This window comes from Solanum stenotomum, chromosome 11 (assembly GCF_019186545.1).
Source record: "Solanum stenotomum isolate F172 chromosome 11, ASM1918654v1, whole genome shotgun sequence".
Classification (NCBI taxonomy): domain Eukaryota; kingdom Viridiplantae; phylum Streptophyta; class Magnoliopsida; order Solanales; family Solanaceae; genus Solanum; species Solanum stenotomum.
This window is the reverse complement of record NC_064292.1, coordinates 27,063,677-27,078,291: the sequence shown is the minus strand read 5'-3', so window position 1 is coordinate 27,078,291 and position 14,615 is coordinate 27,063,677. Positions and strand designations below refer to the sequence as shown.

The window sequence follows — 14,615 nt, the reverse complement described above, 5'->3', positions numbered from 1 at the left end:
AGTGGTGAACCACGGACCACCAGCACGGGCCGTGGTCTGACCTACGGTCCGTGGATGGTGACCGTAAGTTGCACCTGCAACTTCTCAAAATCTACATTTTTGTCTATTTTGAATACGGTGTGTTACAGTCCCAGACCCCGATATTCTATAAGGCCACCTAGACCTCCACCACAGCGGTTCCAGGATAGTAGATTTGATTATCAAGGACAATCAGACTAGGTGAGGGTTCACGAGCATCAGGCTCACCAATAGTAGAGGGGTTCAGACTAGGAGGTTATTTGTGACAACGACGATGACTTGAGTTACTCAAAGACTACGACATGGATATTTTATATCACCTAGGAAAGGCGAATGTGGTAGCCGATGCCCTAAGTCAAATATCTATGGGTAGTTTATCCTATTTACGTGTTGAGAAGCGTGAGCTAGCACGAGAGCTTCATCAGTTAGCTAGCTTGGGAGTCATATTGTTAGAGGCAGACGATAGTTAGGTCACAATTCAGGAAACAACTATATCATCTCTAGTTGTGGAGGTAAAAACATGGCAACATGAGGATTCTAGCTTAGAGCAGCTCAGAGCCAAGGCTCAGGATCAACAGTCTGTAACATTTGATATAGCAGGAGATGGAGCCCTTAGATATAGTGGTCGATTGTGTGTTATGGATGTTGCAGGACTTTGACATCATATTATGGAAGAGGCACATCATTCCTGTTATTCTATTCAACCTGGTTCGACGAAGATGTACCATGATATTAAGGAAATCTTTTGGTGGCACGGGATGAAGAAGGACGTTGCTGAGTTTGTGGCACAGTGTCCTAACTGCCAACAAGTGAAGGTTGAGCAACAAAAGCCCACTGGGCTAGTCCAGTAGATAGCCATTCCTTTGTGGAAGTGGGAAGCAATTAATATGGATTTTGTTATAGGGTTACCTCGATCGCGTCGTAAGTTTGACTCTATTTGGGTAATTGTTGACAGACTAACAAAATCAGCCTACTTCTTACCAGTCAAGACTACTTTTACGGCCACAGACTATGCAGGGCTCTATATTAGAGAGATTGTTAGGCTACACGGTGTCCAGTATCTATTATCTCTGATAGAGGAGTACAATTTACCACCAACTTCTGGAAGTCTTTCCAGAAAGCACTGGTGACACCTGTTAATCTTAGTACAACCTTTCACCCTTAGACAAATGGCCAGGCTGAGCGTACAATTTTGACACTCGAGGATATTTAACGGGTGTGCGCACTAGACTTCAAGGGAAGTTGGGATGACCACTTGCCTCTTATTGAGTTCGCATACAATAATAGTTTATCATTCCAGCATCGGGATGACACCATATGAGGCTTTGTATGGGCGGAAATGTAGGTCCCCCATTGGTTGGTTCGAGGTAGGTGAGTCAGGGTTGATTGGACCCGACTTAGTACAGCAGATAGTGGAGCAGGTTAAGCTCATTTGGGAGAGGTTGCTAACAGCTCAAAACTGACAGAAGTCATACTCAGATGTGCGATGAAGGGACTTAGAAATTTTTGTCGATGACTGGGTATTCTTAAAAGTCTCGCCTAAGAAGGGTGTTATGAGATTTGGCAAAAAATGCAAGATTAGTCCAAGATTCATTAGGCCATGTCGGATCCTCCGGAGGGTAGGACGAGTGGCTTATAAGTTAGAATTGGCTTCGGGGCTAGAATCTATTCATCCAGTTTTCCATGTATCGATGCTACGGAAGTGCTTAGGAGACCCTCAACGGGTTGTCCTAGTTAAGGATGTTCAGATCACAAAGGATTTGTCTTACGAGGAAACTCCAGTTGCCATATTAGATCAACAGGTTCGTAAATTGAGGACCAAAGAGGTGGCTTCAGTTAAAGTATTGTGAAGAAACAAGAATAGAGAAGAGGTGACCTGGGAAGATGAGGATGACATGAGGTCCAAATATCCTCACTTGTTTCATACCCCAGGGTGATGGCATATCAGTTTATATTGGTGCAGTGCGGTAAGATACCTATCAAAAATTTTATATTATTGCTTATTATTATGGTTGTCGTTGTTGTATTTTGGCTCACACTATTAATATAGAGCTATAGTGCTTAGCTATTTATGTCATCCTGTGAGATGCCTAGGTTAAAAATTTATGAGTTTCAGGTTCTAGATAGTCACATTCACAAAGGATACTTTGTCTAAACTGTGGAAACTCCTAAGGACATAACCGTGTGACTCAAATTTTTCATTCGAGGACGAATGTTTCTAAGGGGGGAAGGATGTAACACCCTGACTTTTCTAAACGCCTAAATTAATTCGTACATTTGTGGAAAGACAAAGAGGGTGAGTAATAAATTAAGAATGATGTGGTATGTCATATTTTAAGTGTTCATGGGTTGTATCTCAAGTTTTGAAGTAAGGTAAGTCGCAAAATAAAAGTGGGCGAAAGTTATCGTAAGTTCCTTTATAAAGATTTCTCTGAAATTTGGGTCAAATGTTTCGGAAGTTTTCTCCAAATATATAACGAGTTATGGGACCCACAACCCATTAAATCGAAGGTCTATGAGTTTAGTTTCCAACGCATCAAACGGTTTGTTCATACGACTTTAGAATAGAGAGATATTCACATTTTTGCGAGACTGCGCAAGCAGGCACGTGAGGTGGGTCCCCTAAGTCGGTGGAAGCTTATAAGATAGCATCTTCTTCATTTTTCTTCATTCCAAATCATGAGAAACCCACGAAAATTAGAAAAAATACTCCTCAAATCATCCTTGTGAGTTCATGATCTCTTATTGGCCTCTTATTGAAAATTGCCCTACATTGCGAGCTCGTCGTTTTGGTATAATTTTCACGGTGTAGCTCCATGGAGGTTGTGGCAGCATGATTTTTTTTCCAGTGGAGTGATTGTATTCAAGTGTTCTGGTCATTTAAAAAAAGGTAGGAATCGCCTTTTATCAGCTTACGGATACCTTAGGTCTTGGATTGTAGTTTACGAAAGGAATCCGTATCGATTGTCGAATTGTCGTAGTAATTTTTATCCTTAATTACTGATTGATTTTACCTTTTTCTTTATTGTTGTAGTGATGTGGACAGAGGTATGTTCAACATAAATTATAAAGGAAAAGGTGTATTAAGGCTATTTCCCTTCGTTAAACATATTTCCTTAGAGCTTGGGAGTGATATAGTAGGGTAGTTAATGTTGGTGATCTTGTAGATGTAATTGTGAATGGTTGACTGATTGAGTGGTTATAAACCCTCATTATAGGGACTCATAATCTATTAAGTACGACCCTGAGTTAGGAACGACTTGGAAACTATATATATATATATATATATATTGTTTATAGCTAAATTTCTCACCTTTAGCTTATTCATTAGTTTGTTGTCGCCCTTGGGGATATTGTGGTTAGTTGTTGAGGTATGAACATCCTATGGGGGCTATGATGTTGTCTAATAGGACTATGTTATTGCCTAAGAGGGCTATGTGTTTCCCACGAGTCTATATTGATGCTAAAGAGTGTTATGTGTTGCCTACGGGGCTATTTTGACACCAAAGAGGGCTACGTGTTACCTACAGAGCTATGTGATGCAAAAGAGGGCTACGTGCAGCCCACAAACTTATGATGTTGCCTAAGAGGGCTATGCGCTGCCTACGGGGCTAGATCGTTGCCAAAAAGGGCTATCTGACTTCTTACAAAGACAATGGGCTACCGATAGGGTTATGTAAATTGATTTGGCACCTTCTAGGCTTATGGGGCCTAGGTAGGTGATATGTTGTTTGTACCTACCGAGCTTATGGGGGCTTTGTTAGGTTGTTGTTTGATCATTATTGTATTTTTTTAGACTCAGTAGTGGGTTAGCATGCTTATCTAAATTTGATTTCCTTACTTGATTGCTTTTGGTATATTATGATGCTTGCTCATTTAGTCTATGGTCTTTCATACTCTGTACATTAGTTTGTACAGACGCCCCATTGCCTGGGGCGCTGCATTCATGTATGCAGGAATCGACAGTCGACCCAGTAGACCTCCTCAACAGCAGGATTGACTTCTATCTGGTTGGCTAGCCCCTTTCCTCCGAAGCTGCCAGAGTTGGGAGGTTTGTTTGCTTTTGTTGTATATACTTTTATGGGTAGGCTGGTGATAACGTTCAAATATACTTCTTGAAAAGAAATATAAACGATCGTATGCAATATATTTACCCAACTATGAGTCGGGGTCGATCCCACAGAGAATATGGAAGAATATTGTCAATAGTAAATATTTAACTCGATAGTCGTTATAAAAATGGGGGATTTAAATAGAAATAAAATAAAATAAAAACAATAAAAAGATAGCTTTGAACTAAGTATTTATTTATATTCAGANCCTACCGAGCTTATGGAGGCTTGGTTAGGTTGTTGTTTGATCATTATTGTATTTTTTTAGACTCAGTAGTGGGTTAGCATGCTTATCTAAATTTGATTTCCTTACTTGATTGCTTTTGGTATATTATGATGCTTGCTCATTTAGTCTATGGTCTTTCATACTCTGTACATTAGTTTGTACAGACGCCCCATTGCCTGGGGCGCTGCATTCATGTATGCAGGAATCGACAGTCGACCCAGTAGACCTCCTCAACAGCAGGATTGACTTCTATCTGGTTGGCTAGCCCCTTTCCTCCGAAGCTGCCAGAGTTGAGAGGTTTGTTTGCTTTTGTTGTATATACTTTTATGGGTAGGCTGGGGCCCTGTCCCGCCAATCTTTACCACTCTTAGAGGCTTGCAGACTAGTGTGTGGGGTGTACAACTACGTTATGGCTATGCTATCCTAGTTTGTTGGTTTGCTGATGCTTGCTAGCTGTTTGATGTATTGTATTGATATATACCTGCTTTCAGTTTCGCTAAAGAGATCATGGTGGCCTCGACGGCCCAATCAGGACTTCTTTTCTAGTTGGCTATTTCTTTATATGAACTCTTGGGAGTAGTTGTTTCTTTTATAGATTAGTTGACAGAGGCTTTGCCGGTCGAGGGCTTAATTTTAATCCGGGATATACTTGTTTGTTTTCTTGATTGTGTGTGGCTGCCATGCACTAGTAGCAAACGGTTCAATAGGGTCAGCTCGGGCCTGAGTTCTGGCATTAGGAGCCAGTTGCTCCCCTTGAGTTTGGGGCGTGACAACAACTTGAAAAATTAGGGGTACCAAATATAAGAGCAAAGAAATGTTAAAATAGCAGAGGGAATCAATAGAACAACAACTCATTTATGCAGATACAATCAACTAATGAAATGTTACCTCAGTTTGTTAATCATGGCAGACAATCAAAATTTACCAAATTGGAGTCTTTAAATAGTGGTATTAGCTCCGCTGAAGCTCAACCTATTAGGGACGAAGAAATGGATACCTACCGATGAGTAAATCGCATGAGGGATCAACACAACAAAACAACAAATTAGATCTACAGTGACAACCAGTTGAAGGTATTTATACCTTAATCTGAAAATCAATTTTGGCAATGGATAGGTTCCAAACAGAGTCTTTAAATAGTGGTATTAGCTTCTATGGAGCTCAACTTGTTAGGGATAAAGAAATGGATACTACTTGTGGTCATTTCTATGGTTGTTTCTATAGTTAAGAAGATCGATAAGTATTTGTGAGAGATTGATGTTGGCCATCGGTGACTTGGAATCCCTGATCTAGTGGTTGAAGAAGTCTTCATTGAGTATGAATTCTTAGTGTTCGTGGGACTTGTGAACGCCCAAGGTGGATCTCTACTCGACCGCGTGATTATGTTACCAACATCGACTCAGCTTGCAGATCTCTCCCTTGGCGATTTCCCAAAGTCGCAAGAGCTGCTACAATGACTACACTTTCTATTTTTGGTTTGTTGATTGTCTTTGTTTAGTTTTTAGTAATTGCTTTTTTAAAATTTGGGCTTGGGGTCACTTTTGGACTCAAGTCATGTAATTTTTGGCTATTCTCAATAAATGGGCTCGACCCAATCCTTTGGATTAAAAAAAATATTATAGTGATAGGTGAAAAGTTGAGTAATTGAATGTGAAGACTTTTTTGAGATATTAAANCTACTCGACCGCGTGATTATGTTACCAACATCAACTCAGCTTGCAGATATCTCCCATGGCGATTTCCCAAAGTCGCAAGAGCTGCTACAATGACTACACTTTCTATTTTTGTTTTGTTGATTGTCTTTGTTTAGGTTTTAGTAATTGCTTTTTTAAAATTTGAGCTTGGGGTCACTTTTGGACTCAAGTCATGTAATTTTTGGCTATTCTCAATAAATGGGCTCGACCCAATCCTTTTGATTAAAAAAATATTATAGTGATAGGTGAAAAGTTGAGTAATTGAATGTGAAGACTTTTTTGAGATATTAAAAATAAAATAATTAAATAATGAAGGAAAAAATTGTCAAAAAAAGAGAAAAAAGATAAATATGAATGGAGGCCATAGAGAGGTGTCACACCACCTTTTCTATGTTTCTCCTTTATATAGATATATAAATTTAAGGTTTAGAGGTAATTTAAATTAGCTAATTATAAATAGTTGATAAGTTATAAGCGCTAAATTAGTTGATTATAAATAGCTGATAAATTATAAGTGTTGAAGTTTTCGTTAAGGTATAAGAGATTGTTCGGTAGCTGATTAGGGATATGCAGATTTTAGTAATGCAAGAATTAGTTACGAGAGAATTTATATATTATTTTATGCAGATATTAGTTATGTATGGATTAGTTACTCGATTTTTTTTATCTTACATAAAATAATAAATAGTTTTCCTCATAATTGAAACATATATTAGTTATCTGAGTTTTTAAATTGAAAATCAAACACTGTATTAATTTTATACAAAAATAGTTTACCTCCTAACTAGCTATCAAACATGATATTACTTATGCGGAATTTAATACAGACATAACTCACCTTCAAACCAACTACCAAATGACCCACAAAGTGTTAAAGCATTTTTATTACTGAAATTGATCTTATAAATAAATAGTTTATGTATTTATATTTAAATAGAAAGGTTGAAAATGCTATAAACTAGGAATATTTTAAAGGAAAAATTCTTTTGGCCAGAAAATTTGGCCAGAATAGTATTCTATATATGTTATTTTACCTTTTTGAATATTTTTATCCTTTTAACTTTAATATTTTTTTAATTAAAAAATGAAAAAAATTAATTTATTTTAAAATAAATAAAATATTATAGACTTTTTAAATTTTTGACGAAATTGTCTAGCCATTTAGCATTACCCTATTTTAAAGTGTAATAAATATACCCTGAGTGGCACAGAGAAGGACAAAAGAAATTGAGAAAAATGTGATGACACTATTAAATACATATCCTAGACATTATTATTAGCAATTAAATGGAGTAAGAATAATTAAAGAAGTTTGCAGCTGTATTTGTTGAGGTGGCAGGCGGTAGTTGTGGTTTGACTATAGGCGGTGTAGATTTGAGTAAAAAGAGAGAAGAAATGAGAGAGTAATGGATTCAAGCATGATGTTAGCTAACAAGCAAGTTGTGTTGAAGAATTATGTTTGAGTTACGAAGTTCAATGATAAGTAGCCATATTCCACAAGGATCAAAGGGTTTATTTGTCAAGAATCTTTACTTGGCTTGTGACCCTTATATGTGCCACATGATGTCTCATCATATATCCAACGATGTTCCTTTACTTGCCTCATTCAATCCTGGTTCTGTAAGTATATTTTTCATTCCTTATCTTATTTGTCAATGGTGCACAATTTCAGTGATATGTCGCATTTCAATTTTAGGTAATTATTGGACTTGGTGTGGCCAAAGTTATTAAATCCGCAGATGCAAATTTTGAGGAGGGGGATTATATCCGGGGAATGACTGCTTGGGAAGTCTATACTTTGATTCTTAATACCAATGGACTTTTCAGGATCAAATATACAGATGTGCCTCTCTCATACTATGCTGGAATTTTAGGTATCAATTTCCTAATTACTCCTCTCTCCCTTGCTTCCTGCTTATGCTCATTAAAACAATTACTCATCCGTTACTTTGACTTGACACCAAGTTTAATAAAGAAAGAAAGAGACACTTTTGGTCTAAAATGAGTCATACATATTTGTGTGACTAGAAAATCATTTATGAGCATTTTAAAGTTAAATTATTACTAATTATAGAAATGTGTCATTATTTTTGAAACCGAGGGCAGTGGCAGTGCCGAGATTTTCAATAAGGGGTTCAAAATCTGAAAAAATAGACACACGAACTAGTCGAAGGGGGTTCGACATATATACCTAAAAAATACTTTTAACCATGTATAAATAATATAATTTTTCGCCGAACTCCCTACTTGTAAGGTGGCTCTGCCACTGAATGGGGGAGTACTTCACTTCAAAATCTATTGTTTATTAGCCCAATTGAAAATTTCAGATTGGGTTTTGCAAAAATAGAATGGACAAATTGCTGATTGTTCTTTCTGAAGAATACATGTGAAACAATGAACTTACAGGTATGCCAGGACTTACAGCCTATATTGGTTTTAATAATCTATGCTCTGCTAAGGAAGGGGATGTAGTTTATGTCTCATTTGCAGCAGGAGGAGTTGGTCAGCTTGTTGGACAATTTGCGAAAATGAAAGGTTGATATGTCGTTGGCAGTGCTAGTACTGATGAAAAGGTAATATTTCACTTTTGCTTTTCTATGCAACTGCCCATTATTAATGATGTGTTTTGCAGGTACGTCTTTTAAAATCACAACTTGGCTTCGATGATGCTTTTAACTACAAACAAGGAAATGATCTTGCCGGAGCCTTGAAAAGGTGATTTCTTTTATGGCCCAAGAATATCTGCATTATTTGTTTGTTCTTTTGACACAGAGACACATACAATAAGCTTAGATTAGATCTCATTTATAGACAAATGTTGAATTTAATTATCAAATATTATGAGTCTGAAAGTAGTAGGTTTTCATGTCAAGTTTGCTTTAATGGAAGAAATACTGTTAATTATGTCTTGAGTTTTCCCTTGTATATTTAGGAAACCCATTATCCTTATTGGTTTAGGAAACCCATTGTCCTAATAGATTTGGGAAAGAAATATATATTGTCTTTTTAGGATTGAGAAAATCTTTCTCTTATCGGTTTGAGACTACTTGAAATTATGAACAAGGCAAAATAGATCGTGACCTCCCCAAACTTGTCAAATTTTATCCGGTGTACACCCAAACTTTGCGTTAGCTTAATTATCCCCCTCAACTTGGTAATTTGATAGCCACAACCCCCTAAAGGCTGACAACCCATGGATGTGTGACACACGCGTTGCCATATGAATTTTTTTGTCCATGTGCCTTTTGCTTTTAGAAAAATTCCATTTTTACCCTTTTTAGTTCACTAATTATTTAAATCATCTTTTAGGGTCAATTATGTAGAAAAAAGTAGAACAACAATATTTTGACTATGATTTTTTTGTTTGGCTAAAGATAATGATATTCTAATCAAGGTGAGGGAAAGAAGAATTATTCAGTTAGAAAGAATAATCATCGCAACCAAACAAAAAATAAATAAAATTTCAACCAAAAATACCTGTTTCAATTAATAGAGCTAAAATAAAGAAAGTTCCAACTAAGTTTTGTGAATTTGGGTCTAGAAAAAGAAAAGAAATATGTAGTTGAAACAAATAATGATTGTAGCAGAAAAAGAATAAAAGAAACATTTAGAATAAAATATGCTTTGTATATTAAGAATAATATATAGAGAAATACAATTGAAAAAAACAAATCATTATATTGACTATGTGGCAATTAAATAGTTGAAAATACCCACTTGGAAGCTGATTTTTTTTCAAATATTCTCCACTTTTCATGCGCCTTAAAGTGAGTGGATAACACTCTTCGCCACATCAACATCTAGGAAGGTCGTGACTATAAAATTATCAAGTTCAAGGGTCTAACTAGGCCAACGTAAAGTTTAGGTGTGCACCAAATAAAACTAAATCTATTCTGCCTATATAAAAGGGCTGTAGTTGTGGATTCATATGATTGTACCCTTCTATTTTTCATAATGAAAAACTCTCTACTTCTTCCTTGGGGATTAGGCTTAGCGAAACCTCATTAAATTTTTGTGTTATTTTTCTTTTTTATTTGTTGTGTGTGTGTTTGTGCACTAGTTAACCCACGATATATCTGTAACAATAGCAAGGGTTAAGATGACTTCATCATCTTTAACAAAGTATGTGTCACGACCCGATTTATCAAGTCATGATGGCACCTACTATAACCCACCAGTAGGTAAGCCAACCCGTAACCCGGAACAACAAGTAATGGGTCTGAGGGTAGAAATCAAACAAGAGTAGGCAAATAACAATATAANGTTTCAATCGATGGAAAATTAGAATGAGACTGTCTTTAGTGTTACAAGGGTTATGAAAGACAATTAAAGAGGTTTTCTAAAGAGATGAAAGAGCCAGAGAAGACAGAAACTTTAAAAGGAGGACTTTGAGTGCTATCTTCTTGAGCATTATATATAGCCTTCTTTGGAGTAGGAAGATATATATTCTACGAAATTGCTGATAAAGCGTCTCTACCTAACAAAGAGGTTGTACAATCTCCATATGAACAAATGTAGATTGGTTAAAACTCTCCTTGATAAGTTTAATTTAATCATAGTGGACCTGAAGAACATAGATATCAAAATAGAGAGTGAGGATCAGGCCTTGATCATGTTATGTTTCTTACCATCATTTTATAATGCATTTGTTGATACGTTGCTATATAAGAAAGGCAGTATTTCACTAGATGAAGTTAGTAATGCACTAAAATCTAAGGAGTTTTATGAAGAGCTTTCTGGATAACAAGACTGAGGGTGAGGGTATTATTAGTAGGGGAAGAACTTAGTAGAAAAACACCGTATTGAAGTTTAGAGCAAGGAAGCAGGACTGGTATGAGTGCGCGGAGCAGAGTCACTATAGAAGAGATTTTCCTAAGCTTAAGGATAAAATAGGGAAGTAGAAAGTTGTTAACTCTACAAATATTGTTGACACTAGAACCAATTCTGATAACAATGACTATATAAGGGAAACTTGTGTTGTGAGTTTTAGTCATAGGCATAATTTCTTGGTTTTTCATTCTGGTGCAACTTATTATATGTGTCTACACAAGAATTGATTTGCAACTTACAAGCAAACAAATGAGACTGTCTACTTAGGCGATGATACTCCATTAGCAGTAGAGGAGATAGGTAACTGAGAATGTTTGATGATATTATCAGAAACATTGAGTGTTGATATGTTCCTCGAATGAAGAATAGTTCGATTCTCTCTCAACTTTGGATGATTAGAGATATAACTTTCATTGAGATAATGGGAAACTGAGTTTGTGTAAAGGGTCCATGGTACTCATTAAGAGTAAGCTACATTCTAGATAGTATTATCTTCAAGCCAGTGTACTTGAAGGGAAAGCAAATGTAGCTTCTCAAAATAGTGATATGAATTAGTAAGGGGAAGGAAATGTAGCTTCTCAAAAAAGTGATCTGAATCAGTTTTAGTTGTGCCAATTGCACATGGTTGTACGAGTAACAAGAAACTTTCTTTGTTGAGCAAGCGAAATTTGTTGGNTGAATTAGTCAGGGGAAGCAAATGTAGCTTCTCAAAAAAGTGATCTGAATCAGTTTTAGTTGTGCCAATTGCACATGGTCGTACGAGTAACAAGCAACTTTCTTTGTTGAGCAAGCAAAATTTGTTGGGTGGCCACAAAAATCAAGCTTTGAATTTTTCTGAGCATTGTTTCTTTGTAAGCAAGCAAGGGTGAAGTTCAACAAGGAGGCAAAAAACAAGACCAAAGACAAGTTAGACCATATACATTCAGACTTATGGGGTCCAAACAAAGTTCCCTCAAAGAGTGGTGCCATGCATTTTATGTTTTTGATTGATGGTTACTCAAGAATAGTATGAATGTATTTTCTGAAAGAAAAAAATGAGGCATTGCGAACATTTGTTAAATGGAAGACGATGGTTGAGAGACAGACAAAGGAAAGTTAAGCATCTTTGGACCAACAATGGGTTGGAATTTTACAACTCAGAGCTCAATGATTTCTGTAGAAGAGAGGCATAATGTGATACCATACTTGTGTTAGAACAACACAACAAAATGGTGTTGAAGAACGTATGAACAAATTACCTCATAATAGGGCATGAAGCGTGCTTTCACACTTGTGTTAGCAAGTACTTTTGGGATGAAACAATCAATACAACTTGTTATTTGGTCAACAGATCTCCATCCACAACAATTGAGTTCAAAACTCCTTCTAAGGTATGGACTGATTTGCATTATTCAAATTTGAGAATATTTGGTTGTCCTGTTTATCTTCATATGATGGATGACTAAACTTGAGCCGCGAGCAAATAAGTGTATATTTCTAAGGTATGCAACTGGAGTGAAGGGTTATAGATTGTGATGCATAGATCAGAAGACTCCAAGGTTAATGGTCAGTAGGTACATGTAATGAATATATCTCACTGAACAGTTACAGGAAAAAGGCAATAGCAGAAACAGGTTGTGGTGTCTGTGACCGTGTAAAGCTAAAAGGTGAATTTCCACTAGCTCAACTCAGAAGTTCAGGAGCGGAGGAAATGGAGGGGGTGCAAAACCTTAATCAAGATGATAATGTTGATGCACCTATACAACAACAACCGAATAACATTGCAACATGCATCGAGAACAGAGTGATCAACGGACTGAAAAGGTTTGCAAATGTAGTGGATGGAAATCTTTTTGGATATGCAAATCTTGTTGAATTTGCTTTGTCAGTTGCATAGACCATTGACATGCTTGAGTCTACTAGCTATGAATAGGCTATTTGCCTATTTCTAATTCAGAATAAGATAAGTGGGTAGTGGTTTGGTGCTATAGGCGAAGAGATTGAGTCTCTTCACAAGAATCAAACATGGAAGTTTGATTCATTGCCAAAGGGACAAAGGTAGTAGATCACAAAGGGGTTTGTGATGCGAAGAAAGTGTGTACACATGATAATCCGATTGATATGATGACCAAGGTAGTCACTATTAACAAGTTTAGGCATTGCAAACTTGATTGGTGTGTGTCGTACTTAGTAGAGCCCTTTCGAGGGATAAGGGCAAGATAGAGAGATGTTGTTCCTGTTGATAAAAAGAATTCAAGTCAAGGGAAAGATTTGTTAATGATGTATTGCATTTTTTCGTTGTATATTTAGAAAATTCATAATTTCTATTGGTTCAGGAAATACATTGTCCTAATAGATGTGGAAAAGAAAAACATATTGCTCTTGTAGGTTGAGTAAACCTTTCTCTTGTAGATTTGGGATGCATATATAAGGGTTGTAGTTGGGGATTCATATGACTATACATCTTTTTTCTTTCATAGTGGAAACGTTCTACTTCTGTCTCGTGGATTAGGCTTAGCCAAACCTTGTTAAATTCTTATGTTATTTTCTTCTTTATTTGCCTTGTGTGTGATTGTGTTAGTTAAGCTACGATATTTCCGTAACAGAAACTCTTCACAACATTACTTTTCTGTGGAATGATTTATTTTTTCGGTTTGCAAAAAGGCATTTACTAGAGGGTATTGACAAATGCTGAAATTAATTATTGAATTTTGTGAGTCAGAAGCAAGTACTTTTCTATGTTAAATTTGGTTAGGTTGAGAAAAAAATTATTTTTCTGTGGAGTGACATGTTTCTTCATCTGTCTCTCATTGCAAAATGAAGGACTTTCCAGACTTCAGGGCGCATTGATAAATGTTTAAATTTATTATCAAATTTTATGAGTTTGAAACATGTAATTTAGTACTCTGTGGAATGATGTGCTTCTCTAACTGTGTGTTTGCAAAATGAAGGCATTTCCCCAAGGGTATTGATGTTTACTTTTAGAACGTTGGAGGAAATATGCTGGATGAGGTGCTTTTGCACATGAACCTCTATGGTAGGATTGCAGTTTCTGGGATGATCTCTTAGTACAATTTAAAGAAACCAGATGGTATCCACAATTTGTTTTGTCTTATCTCAAAGAGATTACGAATGGAAGGTTTTTCTGAGTTTGACTTCTGGCACAAGGTTCCAGAGTACCTCGAGTTTGCTATTCAGCTAATAAGAGAGAAAAAACTGCTTTTTGTAGAAGACATTGCTGAGGGTTTAGAAAATGCTGCATCAACTTTTGTTGGTATTTATCATGGGAGAAATGTTGGAAAGCAGATTATTCAAGTTTCAACTGACTAAGAACTTGAAGAATTTGGGTGAAAACAAAAAATACTGTGTTTCAAAGCAATAAGCTGAGGATATTGATTTAGTCCTCCTTTTGAGTAAACTGTTATATTATTTATTTTTTGTGGTGAAAACGTTGCAGAGTTTCAAAATAGACAGTAATGTGTATTTTAGAAGCACAAAAGTAACTATGAAAATTAGTGCTTAAAGGCTAAGATTGACTAGGATTTAGGTTTATCTCCCATGTAATAATTGATTGAAAGATCATATGACACAAAGCCTTTTAGTCTAGTAGACATTCTTGGTCTAAAATTGTATGCTGTATGCTTGTAAAATAGTAGATAACTCAGCTTGGAGTCTGAAGGTTAAAGTGACCACTTTGAAACTGAAATGACTTCTCTAATATAAGAGTATTCCTCCAGTTGTATTTGCACAGTTGAC

At 36.3% G+C, this 14,615-nt stretch overlaps 1 pseudogene across 1 annotated transcript; it reads left to right on the top strand.

The window, feature by feature from the left end:
* Positions 1-7,323: 7,323 nt before the first annotated feature.
* LOC125843523 (2-alkenal reductase (NADP(+)-dependent)-like) lies at positions 7,324-14,463 on the top strand (annotated as a pseudogene). The gene is made up of 5 exons (XR_007444039.1): positions 7,324-7,670; positions 7,747-7,924; positions 8,457-8,623; positions 8,683-8,765; positions 13,811-14,463. The product of XR_007444039.1 is annotated as a 2-alkenal reductase (NADP(+)-dependent)-like (transcript).
* Positions 14,464-14,615: the final 152 nt, after the last annotated feature.